The sequence below is a fragment of the Pelobates fuscus genome, chromosome 5, assembly GCF_036172605.1.
Source record: "Pelobates fuscus isolate aPelFus1 chromosome 5, aPelFus1.pri, whole genome shotgun sequence".
Classification (NCBI taxonomy): domain Eukaryota; kingdom Metazoa; phylum Chordata; class Amphibia; order Anura; family Pelobatidae; genus Pelobates; species Pelobates fuscus.
Genome location: NC_086321.1, coordinates 274214809 through 274228032, shown reverse-complemented (window position 1 = coordinate 274228032; position 13224 = coordinate 274214809). Strand labels below are relative to the sequence as shown.

The 13224-nt window shown below is 43.5% G+C and overlaps 1 protein-coding gene across 1 annotated transcript in view; it reads right to left on the bottom strand.

Annotated features, from left to right (window-relative positions):
• FBXO10 (F-box protein 10) overlaps positions 1–13224 on the bottom strand; it is a 159777-nt gene that overhangs the window by 81944 nt on the left and 64609 nt on the right. The gene's annotated exons all lie outside the window — the stretch shown is intronic.

Here is a 13224-nt window from a genome sequence, read left to right as displayed (position 1 = left end):
ACTCACTAACAGACACACCAACACACTCACTAATAGACACACACACACTAACAGACACACATACACTCTCACTAACAGACACCCATACACACACTAACAGACATGCATACACACTAAGACACACACTAAGACACTCTCTAACATACACACACACTAACACACTCACTAACAGACACACACATACTAACACATTCACTAGCAGACACACACACATGCAGATAGTAACACACTCCCTAACAGACACACACACAAACACACTCACATTTTATTTTTATACATTTAATTCCCCCAGCCTCCCTACCTTTGGGTGTGCTGGGGTGGATTCTCGCTCTCCCTGGGGTCCAGTGAGGCTGCTGGGTGGGCGGCAGGCCGGTCACTGTAGTCGGCGAGGGAGCACTAATCCTCCTGTTCAGCTCCCTCACGCGCTGCGTTGTGATGCCGGGCCGGAGTGACGTCATATTGCGGCTCCGGCATCACTGCTGTGCGCGCAAGAGGCCGGCCACCCGCCCGGAAAGTTCCGCTGCTGCCAGCCTCGGGGGGTGGGGGGGGGCCCTGGGGTGGCCAGCTGGCCAGCTCCTGGGCCCCCCAAGGACAAGAGGTTGGCAAGGCATTTGCCAGGGCGATTGGGAGCGGCTTTTTTGCTGCCCCCCAGAAAGTGCCGCCCAAGGCAAATGCCTTGTCAGCCTCGCGGTAAATACACCCCTGCCCCTCTGTCAGTCCCTACATTGGCGTCCTGTATCCTATGGGAGTCAATTCAAAGTGCTAACCCATACCTATAAAGCACTGAACAATTCTAGCCCCTCATATCTCTTCACAGATCCATAGGTATGCCCATCCTCTGTCTCTCCACTCTGCCTGTGACCTTCTCAGTCCGCTGCTCGCACCCGTACGGCCAACTCACGCTTGCAGGACTTCTTGCGGGCCGCTCCCTTCCTACGGAATAGCCTGCCTACCTCCATCAGACTCTCCCCTAGTCTTCAATCGTTTAAGAAGCGCCTTTAAACCCATCTCTTTAGGAAAGCTTACAGCCTCCCAGAGTAACCTCTATCTCACATACCGGTCTCTTGCTCTCTCCTAAAGGCAAGGCTGGCACTTCCTATAGGAGACTTAGACAGTCGCCTAGGGCACCCTTAGGAAGAGGCGCTGCCAGGACCAACGCCAGCAGCGCCAGCCCCCTCATGCTGCAGCTGCCTGAACGCTCTATAGAGGGCCTCAGGGGGCTGGAGCACTACCCAGGCCGGCGCGTCCATGAAGGCGCAACGGCCCAGGGGCGCAAGATATGAGGGACCAGCAGAAGGAAAGCGCCCAGTGCTCCCTCCTGCCAGTCCCTCAGTGTAGCGTGGCCGAGCTCCAGTCCACGGTACAGGAGCATCCATTTCCTGTACCCGGCCGGAGTGGTCTCTCCTCACTCCAACCCTCCCTCCCGTAGAGGTCTCTCCCCCCCCTCCCCCTCCCATGGTGGTCTCTCCCCCCCCCATCCCCCTCCCATGGTGGTCTCTCCCCCCCCCCCTCCCATGGTGGTCTCTCCCCCCCCTCCCCCCTCAGGAACAGGAGGGGAGAGCAGTAAGGGCCAAGAGGGGGGAGAGAGGCTGAGGAAGTGGGGAAAGAGAAGCTCAAAGGGGCTGGTAGGACTCAGCCCCTATCCTACCCCACAAACTCTCTTTTTCACACTACACACACAATGCATCCCTACACACGCAGAAACACACCATGCTTCCCTTACACACAGAGAAACATACAATGCATCCATTACACACAAAGACAATGCATCCCTTGCACATGTACACAGAAACACACAATGCGTCCCTTACACACACACACACACAATGCATCTCTTGCACATGTACACAGAAACACACAATGCGTCCCTTACACACACACACACACAATGCATCTCTTACACACACACTCAATGCACCCCTTACAGACACAAACACTGCATCCCATTCATACACAGAAAAACAGCTTGCATCCCTTACACATACAAACACAGATTTACCCAATGCATGCCTTATACACAACAACTAGAAACACACAATACATCCCTTTCAAAAACACACTGCATCACCTACAAAAACTGGTATCCCTATACACTACATCTCATAAGCACACACTTTAGATTCCTCTACACCAACACGTAACACATCCCCTACACACTCCACTCCCCGTGAGCGAACTCATGAGTGGAACATGTAGGTGGACTTATAGGTGGGCCTAATGGGCATATTCACCATCAGGCCCTGGGGGCCCAGACCTTGAGCTGTGCAAGGGGCCTAAAAAAATTGAGCTGCTTCACATTCCCCCATAACATTAACTTTTGTGACCACAGTTACAAACATCTGCCAGAGAGCCTGTTCTACACCAGACCAGTGGAGTCCAATTGCAGCCAGAGCCCATCATCATCCTCATCTGGTTGTAAATAGGCAATATAGTATATTATTAGTGACACTTATCTCTAATTTACCTCACATTACAGGGACACTATAGTCCCCAGAACCACTGCAGCTTAATGTAGTAGTTCTGGTGTCTATAGCCGGTCCCTGCAGGCTTTTTAATGTAAACCCACACTGTGTGCAGCACTGGTGTTAGTTCACATGGCAGATCATATGGGTCAGGCATTGCAATGTCACAGGGGAAGAGGGGATTTTTCTTTTGCCTAGGGTGGCAAAAATCATCCAGCTCTGCTTCACTCCCACCATATTTGATTGCTATTCCATGTCCTAATGTGGTTTATACCCCACCTCCTATAGACTGTAAGCTCGTTTCAGCAGGGTCCTCTTCAACCTATTGTTCCTGTAAGTTTTTTTGTAATTGTCCTATTTCTAGTTAAATCACCCCTCTTATAATATTGTAAAGCGCTACGGAATCTGTTGGCGCTATATAAATGGCAATAATAATAATGAGCAAATGCTTTTTGTAAGTTCATTGCATTATGTCCTATTGGTTAGGAATGGAATGCCATCTGTGCATAACAAAAAAATAAAATAAAATTTAAATTAACCCCTTAACGCCGTTACGGCGTGCTATGCCGTCACGGGTTAAGTGGGCTTTAAAGCCGTTATGACGGCATAGCACGCCGTAACGGCTTGCAGCCCCAGGAGGTAAGTTATACTTACCTCCGCCGCGATCCGCTTCGGGAGGACTGCCTCACAGCCCAGGCAGCCCTCCCACGGCAAATGAGGCCCCCGGGGGCCATGTGATCGCTCTCAAAGAGCGATCACATGGCCCCCTATAGCTGGCTGTGGATCTGCCAGCAGGGGGACTGTTTGAAATATCAGACAGTCCCCCTGCTGGTGGGAAGTATAAAAAATAAATAAAAGACAAGTGTAAAAATAAATTAAATATATTTTTATATATATATAATATGTATATATATTATATATATAATATATATACATATTATATATATGTAACGTCATACAAAGTGTATTTTAATATTAATATAAGTATATATATTAATATTAAAATACACTTAGAATGACGTTACATATATATAATATGTATATATATTATATATAATAGATGTACATATATATATTATATATAAATATGTATAATTAAAATAATAAATAAATTAAATAATAAAATAAATAAATAAAATATTGAAACAAAATTTAATATAAATTATATATGCATATGTAATTTCATTCTAACTGTATTTTGTTATTAATATATATATATATCGGTAACAAAATACACTTAGAATGACATTCTATATATATCTATATATATATAAAATACAAATAACCGCAAATATATATATATAGATAAATACATATAATTACATAAAAGATTACATTAGTATACACGTAGAATTTAAATACCTATAAATGCATATATATTAAAATTCTACATGTATATTTAAATAATCTTTTAACGTAATTATGTGATTTGATTAATTAAAATTTGATTGACATGCATGACAACACAGGGAGAAAGTGCAGAGAATTTAATTCGCAAGCACTATATTTGACCCTGTAACTCTCCAAGACACCATAAAACCTGTACATAGGGGGTACTGTTTTACTCGGGAGACTTCGCTGAACTCAAATATTCATGTTTCAAACTGGTAAATTGTATTACAACGATGATATTTTAAGTAAAAGTGACGTTTTTTGCATTTTTTACAAGCGAACTGCACTTTTATGGTCTATATTATTGTTGTAATATGTTTTACTGTTTTAAAACACTAATATTTGTGTTTAGTGAAGTCTCCCGAAAATAACAGTACCCCCCATGTACAGGTTTTATGGTGTTTTGGAACGTTGGAGAGTCACATATAAGGCTTGCATTTCATTTTTTTCACATTGAAATTTGCCAGATTGGTTATGTTGCCTTTGAGAGCGTATGGCAGCCCAGGAATGAGAATTACCCCCATGATGGCATACCATTTGCAAAAGTAGACAACCCGAGGTATTGCAAGTGGGGTATGTCCAGTCTTTCTTAGTAGCCACTTAGTCACAAACACTGGCCAAATATTTGTTTTTTGCTTTTTTCACACAAAAACAAATATGAACGCTAACTTTGGCCAGTGTTTGTGACTAAGTGGCTACTAAAAAAGACTAAACATACCCCACTTTCAATACCTTGGCTTGTCTACTTTTTCAAATGGTATGCCATTATGGGGGTAATTCTCATTCCTGGGCTACCACACCGTCTCAAAGGTAACATTACCAATCTGGCAAATTTCAATTTGAAAATGTAATGTTCTATATTTGACCCTGTAACTTTCCAAAACAACATAAAACCTGTTATTGGGGGGTACTGTTGTACTCGTGAGACATCGCTGATTACAAATATGTGCATTTTTTTTTGCAGTAAAACCTAACAGTATTATGACATTCACAGTTAAAATGTCAGACGGAAATGCAAATTTAAAAAAAAATCTTATTTTCTCACATTTTTTTTACTTTTATTCATAATAAATGATGTTCCATACATGAATAGTTAATGATAGATTAAAGCCCTGTTTCTCCTGAACAAAATGATATATAATAAGTGTGGGTGCATATAATTTGAAAGAGGGGAACTACGGGTGAACAGACATATAGCGCAAATTCCAGTTTTTGTTTACGTTTTGTTTTGATCAGAACGTGCACTATTGACTCCGTCCTGAAGGAAAAGAGAAGCAGATGAGAAAATTAAATAATAATAATAAAATCTATATTTTTTTAACAATAAAAAAAAAAGTTGGCAATCTTAACAGTGATGACCATCAATCTTATTTTAAAGACAAATTATATATATTAGGCATGTGCATGGGGAAAATATTCGTCTCGGATCGGCATTCCGAAATTTGGGACTTCATCAATTTGGGACTTCGGCAAGTTCGGCACTTGATCATTTCGGAACTTCGGCACTTCTGAACTTGGCAACTTCGGAACTTCAGATCTTAGACACTCCGGAACTTTTGTTGCAGCCGCTTGGTAGATAACTCCCTAATTCCCACGGTATTAGGGAGTTATCTACCAAAAGGCCGAAAGACCTAAATTGGTCTTTCAGCCAAATTTACTAATACTAAGTAAAAATTACTTAGTATTAATAAATTGTGCCCCTACTCGCAATACCGCGAGTAGGGGCATGTCTATTAAACAGTGAGCAGCTTGTTTAAAAAAAGGGTCCCCCCTCCCTGAGTGGGTGGGGGCCTAAATAAAAATGGGGGGGGGAGGACGGGGACCTAATGTCCTCGCCCCTGGCCGTCACCCCTGAGCGGTGGGCGGGGGCCCTTAACAAGAATAAGGGGGGGGGACCTAATGTCCTCCCCCCTGGCCCCCACCCCTGAGCGATGGGTGGGGGCCCTAAATACAAATGGGGGGGACCTAAAGTCCTCCCCCCTGGCCCCCACCTCTGAATGGGGGCCCTAAATACAAATGGGGGGACCTAAATACAAATGGGGGGGCCCTAATGTCCTCCCGCCTGGCCCCCACCCACCGGGTGGGGGCCCTAAACAAGAATAAGGGGGGGACATAATGTCCTCCCCCCTGGCCCCCCCAAGATGCACGAACGGGTAAGTAGGTAAGTACGTGGTTCGTGCGTATGACCGAACAGTAACTCAGAAATACAACAATTAATATTAGCGTTATACCTATACATAGTTCAGCAGTTTTTTCTGTACGAATGCGTAAATGATGTGTAAGTGTAACGGGCGTTTGTCCGTTTTGGCGCGAACGCTGAATACGTAAAACGAGCATGGATACGTTTAAAGAAAGACAGAGGGAGCCTTCCCCTACATTTTTAGGCACCAATGGAGGGAAATAGCCGAACGCTATTTCCCTCACTTAGCTTACGTGAGCGTGCCGGTCTCATGACCGGAAGCCAGGTAACGCGACCGGGAGGAAAAACCGAGTGTCAGGGCCTCAGCACGGACGGAGGATTGCTCTGAACCTCTTGCTGAAGGAGACTGAAGCTGTTCTGGCGGGAAGCTCGGACCGGAAGTGCTGGTTGCTATGGGGATAGACAATCAGCTGAACGGCAGAGGTGAGTAGGGGCTGGGAGTTTAAGTAGTGGACTTACTCCTCCCACAAATTCAGGCCTAATGGCCTTTCTACATATAGTGAACCGTCTCTATTTATGGATTTACTATATATGGAATAAATACTAGGGTCCCCAGTGTGAAGGGTCCACACTAAAGATCTCAAGAGATGAGCATAATCGTGTACACATCATGCTATAGAGATAATTTGTTGTTCTGTAAAACAACACCAGCATGTAGCTGCTAGTTGATATTTGTCATAGAGTGAGACAAAACTGATTATCCCAATTGCTGCCGAAAAGCAGAGTTCCAGCCACAGATAATTACACAGAAAATGTGTTTATTAGATTTGGAATCATATAACAGTTTTAATTATAAAAGGGGTAGAAGTACAAGTTCCCTCAATGATACTTTATAAATGATTTATTTTTCATATTTTATACATGTAGGAGAAGGTTATTCTTCTAAGGTCATCTTTTGTCCAACTAAAGAACATTCTGTGTAACGGGGAAAAAAAGCAACAAAACAAGTATGTAAATAACTACACAGAATGCAGCACATCTGTTTGGTTAAGGAATTCAAGCATACATTCTCAGAGACAAACATGACAATAACAGGGAAAAAAACACAACATAGAATTGAACATAGAAAATGTATGGAAAACAAAAATGAAATCTTGAAAAAGAGAAACTAGACTCTGCAGCAGGAGATGGTTACTGAGGGAGCTACAGAATGGTATAAGAAAGTCACTACAAAACAGCAAGGGTGGAAAAATAACAGGGGTATAGCTTTATATGGCAAATTATTACTACTGTTATCTAATTTCTTGTTTATTTTTTTCACTTTTTTTTTACTACTGTTATTTAATTTATCTAATTCACCTCTGATGCAAAATAAATACATGGGGAAAGATCTGGCTCTGAAGAGGACAAGTATATCACCAGCTGTGTTAAATATATTACCCAGTTAAAACATGTCTGTGCAATTTTATGTCCAAGAACACATTACCAGTCAGATAGCACTGCCCTTTGGCAATCGGTGAGTTAAACAAGCTGAGCTAAAACTGAACTGTTCAAATAAACATTTTGTACTGAATATTGCCACAGAACAGTAGCTGATTATGTTGCGTGCCCTGCAGAGAACATGATGATGGACTCAATGCTGACACTGTAATACACATCTGTCATTAAAATGCAATTTAAAAAGCAAATTATTTTATGCACCCACTGTGCCAGACTAATTGCCAACAGATGTATAAATCAGTAGATATCTCATTCTAATGTGTGTATTTACAAACTTACATCTCTTCTCTACAAATTTCCACTATGCACACCCACAATGGGCCAATTTGGACAGGTGATTGGAGATTATGCAATTTCACCAGAAGTACAAAAAAAATCTTTATAACATATCTTTTGACAGAAACATGTATTAGCATATGAACCAGCCATATGTATAAATTAAAATGTGTGCTCTATGGAAATGTGGACTGCCTATTATGGATGAAAAGCATATATTTAAAGGCATACTATAGCGTCAGGAATACAAATGTGTATTCCTGACACTATAAGTGTAAAACACCATTTAGTCCCCTAGCCCTCTACACCCGTTAAAAAGTTATTTTACTCACCTTTTTTCCCAGCACGGCATGGGTCCGGTCACAGCTGGCTCCACCCATGCTCCACCTCCTTGGCTGAGATCATCAGTTCTGATGATCTTAGCCAATTCAATCCTTTCCCATAGAAAAGCATTGGGAGGTTATTGCTCATGCACGGCAAAACATTGCACTGCGTCCATAAGTGAATTGAATCAATGCATCTCTATGAGGAATGTTCAGTGCCTCCATGCAGAGGAGACACTGACGTTCAGCGCTGCACATTATGCCTTGGGTTATCAACCAATTATTGGTGCCCACTGACGCACTTGACCCTGAATATATTTGGTATCCAAAACTGTCCATTGAAGCCAATGATGACTGCATTAGAGGGACACTCCAGACTCCTAAATATTGTGTCCTATTATTTTGGAAAGTGCAGATTTCAATAGAATTTGACACTTTTATAAATTAACCATCTGGCTTTCAAGCAGACAACAGGTAATGTTACTTCCTACTTTAGTTAGCTCACTGGAGCTAAACGCAATTGCCCAGAGCACCTCGTAATTGTGTTTAGCTCCAGGTAAAAATACTTCTCTTTTACCTGCATTGAGAAGTCTGTGATTGGACAGCCACAGAAAGTCTGGGCAGGGTTAGAAGGGGAGAGTTTGCAAAGACAGCACAAGACAACTGCAACTTTTGAAAGCTGTTATTAGATGTACCCCCAATGAAAAAATGCATAATTAAATGCATGCACACTTTCATTTGGGCTATATCTACTATGTTTTATTGGTGTAGACATATTTATCTCCTGATTGGTCTAATAAACCTTTCAGGGCTTAAAACCCTTAGCTAATGGCTAGTTTTAGGATTCACATTTGACTCTGAGGTATACGGCAATCCCAAACTACCAAATGTCTGATTTGTTTTTTTAAATTGTGTGTCACACTGAAAAATGTTCACTACCTTCAAAGAGTTCTGTATGTTTTAAATGGTACAGTTCCTAATAAAACTCAGGTTACATAAATACAATTATAAAAAATATGGAAATTTCCAAGGGGGATCAATACTTTTGTAAAACACTATACACCTATATACTATTGCATAAAACTCTCCAACTCTTATCAGCTGTAACATTTTACTTTGTCAAACCTTAAAAGAGGAACGGTCACTTCTAGAAAAGTGACAGTTTCAGGTTTGCTCACTCCGACAGCACTGCAGCATCTACTGGGCAGAACAATGCAGTGGAGGTAAGTGCAAAAAAAACAAAACAAAAAAACAACAACTTACCTCTAACTTTCCCCTGCTACACCCAGTCGTTCCATTGACTTTAGTATTGCAGGATGTCTCGGGTGCACAAATGCGCATCTAATGGAAAAATGGTGAATGCACGCATATGTGCTCTCTATTTTCTTCAGTAGAGCAGTAAACTTCAATTGATAACTTATTCACACAATTTGCATGGTAATGCCCTGCAGAGCATGTAAATATAAATAAAAGAATATGTAAAGTAAAAAAAATATGTAGCAAAACTAATAGCTTACTTTTTGTTAGCTATCAGGTTGTGCAACAATAGTGACAGTCTTTAAATCATCGCATTCTTATTTTGCTTTTAGTCTTTATGAATAGACTTCACTGATATATATCTTGCATTCAGTCAGTGGCGTACTAAAGGGGGAGGGGAGCAGTCTGCCCCAGGTGCCACAAGGTAGGGTGGTGCCACCAGGGCAGGCCAGGCTTGGGAAGGTGTGAGCTGTGTGGCTGCACAGGGTGCCAGGCAGCCGACAGCTCACACACGCAGGGGCCGAGAGCAGGAGAACTGAACAGAGTTGGGGGCAGAGCCAAATTGGCAGTGGGGGCGGAGCCAATTGGCAGCAGAGGTGGAGCTAAAGTCGGCCTCCGCCTGCTGCTGCTGCTGCTGCTACTGCTGCACACAGAGGGGAAGCAGGAAGGTTTCCCTGCTTCCCCAATACCTACAGACCAGGGACTTTAGTGACTCCACTCCTTCTCCAGTAAGTGAGAGAGAGTGTGTGCTGTGTGTACCTGTGATTGTTTCTGTGACTGTATGTGTGACTGTGTGTGTGAGACTGTCTTCCTATGACTGTCTGCCTGTCTCTGAATGTGTGACTGTGTGTGTGATTTCCTGCCTGTGACTGTGAAAGTGTGTCTGCCTGTGAGATTGTCTGCCTGTGACTGCATGTAAAACTGTCTGCCTGTGACTGCCTGCGACTGTGTGACATGTCTGCGACTGTGTGTGTCACTGTCTGTCTATGACTGCCTGCACCAGTGTGTGACTATCTGCCTGTGAATTTATGTGTGACTGTCTGCCTGCTTTTGTGTGTGACTGTCTATGACTGTGTGTGTGACTGTCTGCTTGACCTTGAGTGTGTGTGTGACTGTCTGCCTGTAACTGTGTTACAGTCTGCCTGTAATTGTGTCTGCTACTGCCTGTAACTGTGTGTGTGTGTGTGTGTGTGTGTGTGTGATTGTCTGCCTGTAGCTGTGTGTGTGTAACTGTGTGTGACTGTCTGCCTCTAACTGTGTGTTTGACTGTGTGCATGTGGTTGTATTTGACAGTATGTGTGTATAACTGTGTGCATCTGACTGTGTCTGACTGTCTTCGCCCTGCAGTGAGCCAGCAGCTGGGACATGACGTCGCCCCGGCATCGTCGTCATTACAGTGTACACGAGGGACCTGTGCAGGAAGAGCACAGAGATTCCAGCCGCAACCACTGACCACCAGCCCTCCACTCCAGCCCTCCCAGAGTAAGGTAGGAAGGTTGGGTGGACCTCTTATTAAATGTGTGTATGTATGTGATGATTGTGTGTGTACACGTTTGTTCGTCCATCCACTGTAAAGCACTGCGTAATATGTTGGCGCTATATAAATAATAACATGATAATATTAATACATCTAATTATATGTGTATGTGTATGTGATTGTGCATCTGTGATTGTATGTGTGTGGGTCTATGATTGTGTTTGTGTATGCATCTCTGTGTATGTCTGTGATTCCGTGTGTAGGTCTGGGATTGTGTGTGCGCGTGTCTGTGATTGTGTGTGCGTGTATGTCTCTGATTGTCTATGTGTATATACACACACACAACCACAGATGTACACATACACAGACATACATCTATTGTGTTATTGTGTGTGTGTATATAAATGTGTATGTTTTTAGTAGATAGCTCCCTTATTTGGTGTCCTTAAATATTGCAATCTCACATAAGGATAACAAATAAGTGAGTTATCGACTAAACAACTGAAAGATTAAAATTTAAAAAAGGGCTTTTTAAAATTTTGATCGTGTAGCTGTTTAGTAGATAATTCCCTAAATTGGTGCCCTAATGTGAGATTTCCATATTTAAAGATACTAAATTAGGGTGCTGTTTAGCAGATAGCTCCCTTATTTGGTAGTGCTGCTCTTTGTAATATGGCAATACCACATAAGGATAGCAAACAGGGGGGTTATCTGATAAACAAAGATTGAAGTTAAGAGGTGTCAGCCAGCCCACAACAAGAAATCTGAGTGGCTAATGTGAATTATATTAAAACGTGTTGCCAGATGCCAGTATGCACAGCATGCTGGAATCAGACAGCCAATTGCAGCATATTACCCCATCTCCTAGTGAAAAGTCTACGTCACACACAAGTAGTGCCATCTTAACAGCATTACTGGCCCCCCGGGCAAAGCAGTGCACTAGGGCCCTTCCTACCCAACAACTTTATCGATTATCGATAAAATTAAGCTTATATTTATTGGTACCTCCAGCAAATGCAAGACATACATTTAATACATATACACACACACAGACTGCAGAGTACACACACACACACACACAGACTGCAGAGCACACACACACACACACACACACAGACTGCAGAGTACACACACACACACACACACACAGACTGCAGAGTACACACACAGACTGCAGAGTACACACACACACACAGACTGCAGAGTGCAGAGTTCACACACAGACTGCGCACACACAGACTGCAGAGTACACACATACACAGACTGGTGAGTACACACACACACACACACAGACTGCTGGGTACACAGATAGACTGCTGAGTACACAGACAGACTGCTGAGTACACACAGACAGCTTAATACACACACACACACACAAAGAGTGCATACACACAGTACACTGAATACACACACACACACACACAAACACACACACACACAGAATGCTGAATACATACACAGACTGCTCAATGCACACTGGCTGCTGCATACACACACAGACTGCAGAATACACACACACTGCTGAACACACACAGAGAGACTGCTGAATACACACAGGCTACTATATACACACACAGACTGCTGAATACACACACACATACATACACTGCTGAATACACACATACACTGCACCCCTCTTTGCATTCTGTGTTGTGTGTGTGTGTGTGTGTAGGGTGCAGTGCGTGTGTGTGTGGGGGGGGGGGGTGCAGTTTGTGACAGGTGCTGTGTGTGTGGGGGGAGGTGCCGTGTGTGTGTGTGAGGGATGCTGAGTGTGTGTGTCTGTGAGGGTGCTTTGTGTGTGAGGGGTGGTGTGTGTGTGAGAGAGGGGTGCTGTGTGTGTGTGTGTGTGAGGAGTGCTGTGTGTGTGAGAGGAGTTCTGTGTGTGTATGAGGGGTGATGTGCCTGGTGGTCTACAGACAAGCTCACTGACACACACACACACACACACAAGCTCACTCCAAACAAGCCCACTGAGAAACACACAAGCGCTCTCACTAGCAGACACACACTCACACCTTTGAGTATATCAAGCCTACCTGGCACTGGAGGCTGTTGCTGGGAGGTCAGGTAGCCATCTTCTGGCCTCTTCCAACTACAGCAAGGTGTCCTGCTTAACAGTGAGGGTGGAGCTTGGTGGCAGGAGGTAGGGCTTGGTGACCTGGGTGGAACTTCCATTATGGGGGCGGAGCCTGCATCCACGAGGCAGAGCAGGAGCCTGTTTGCAGGGGAAGCAAGTTGCCAGCAAGTTGCCGAGACCGTCCCTGGAGGGTGATTTACCCAGGACAGACTCTAGATTGCCGGGACTGTCCCGGCAAAAATGGGACAGTTGGCAAGTATGCAACACTACATACAAACACACCCCTTCATTTACTCAAACATACTCCATTTAAAAACATG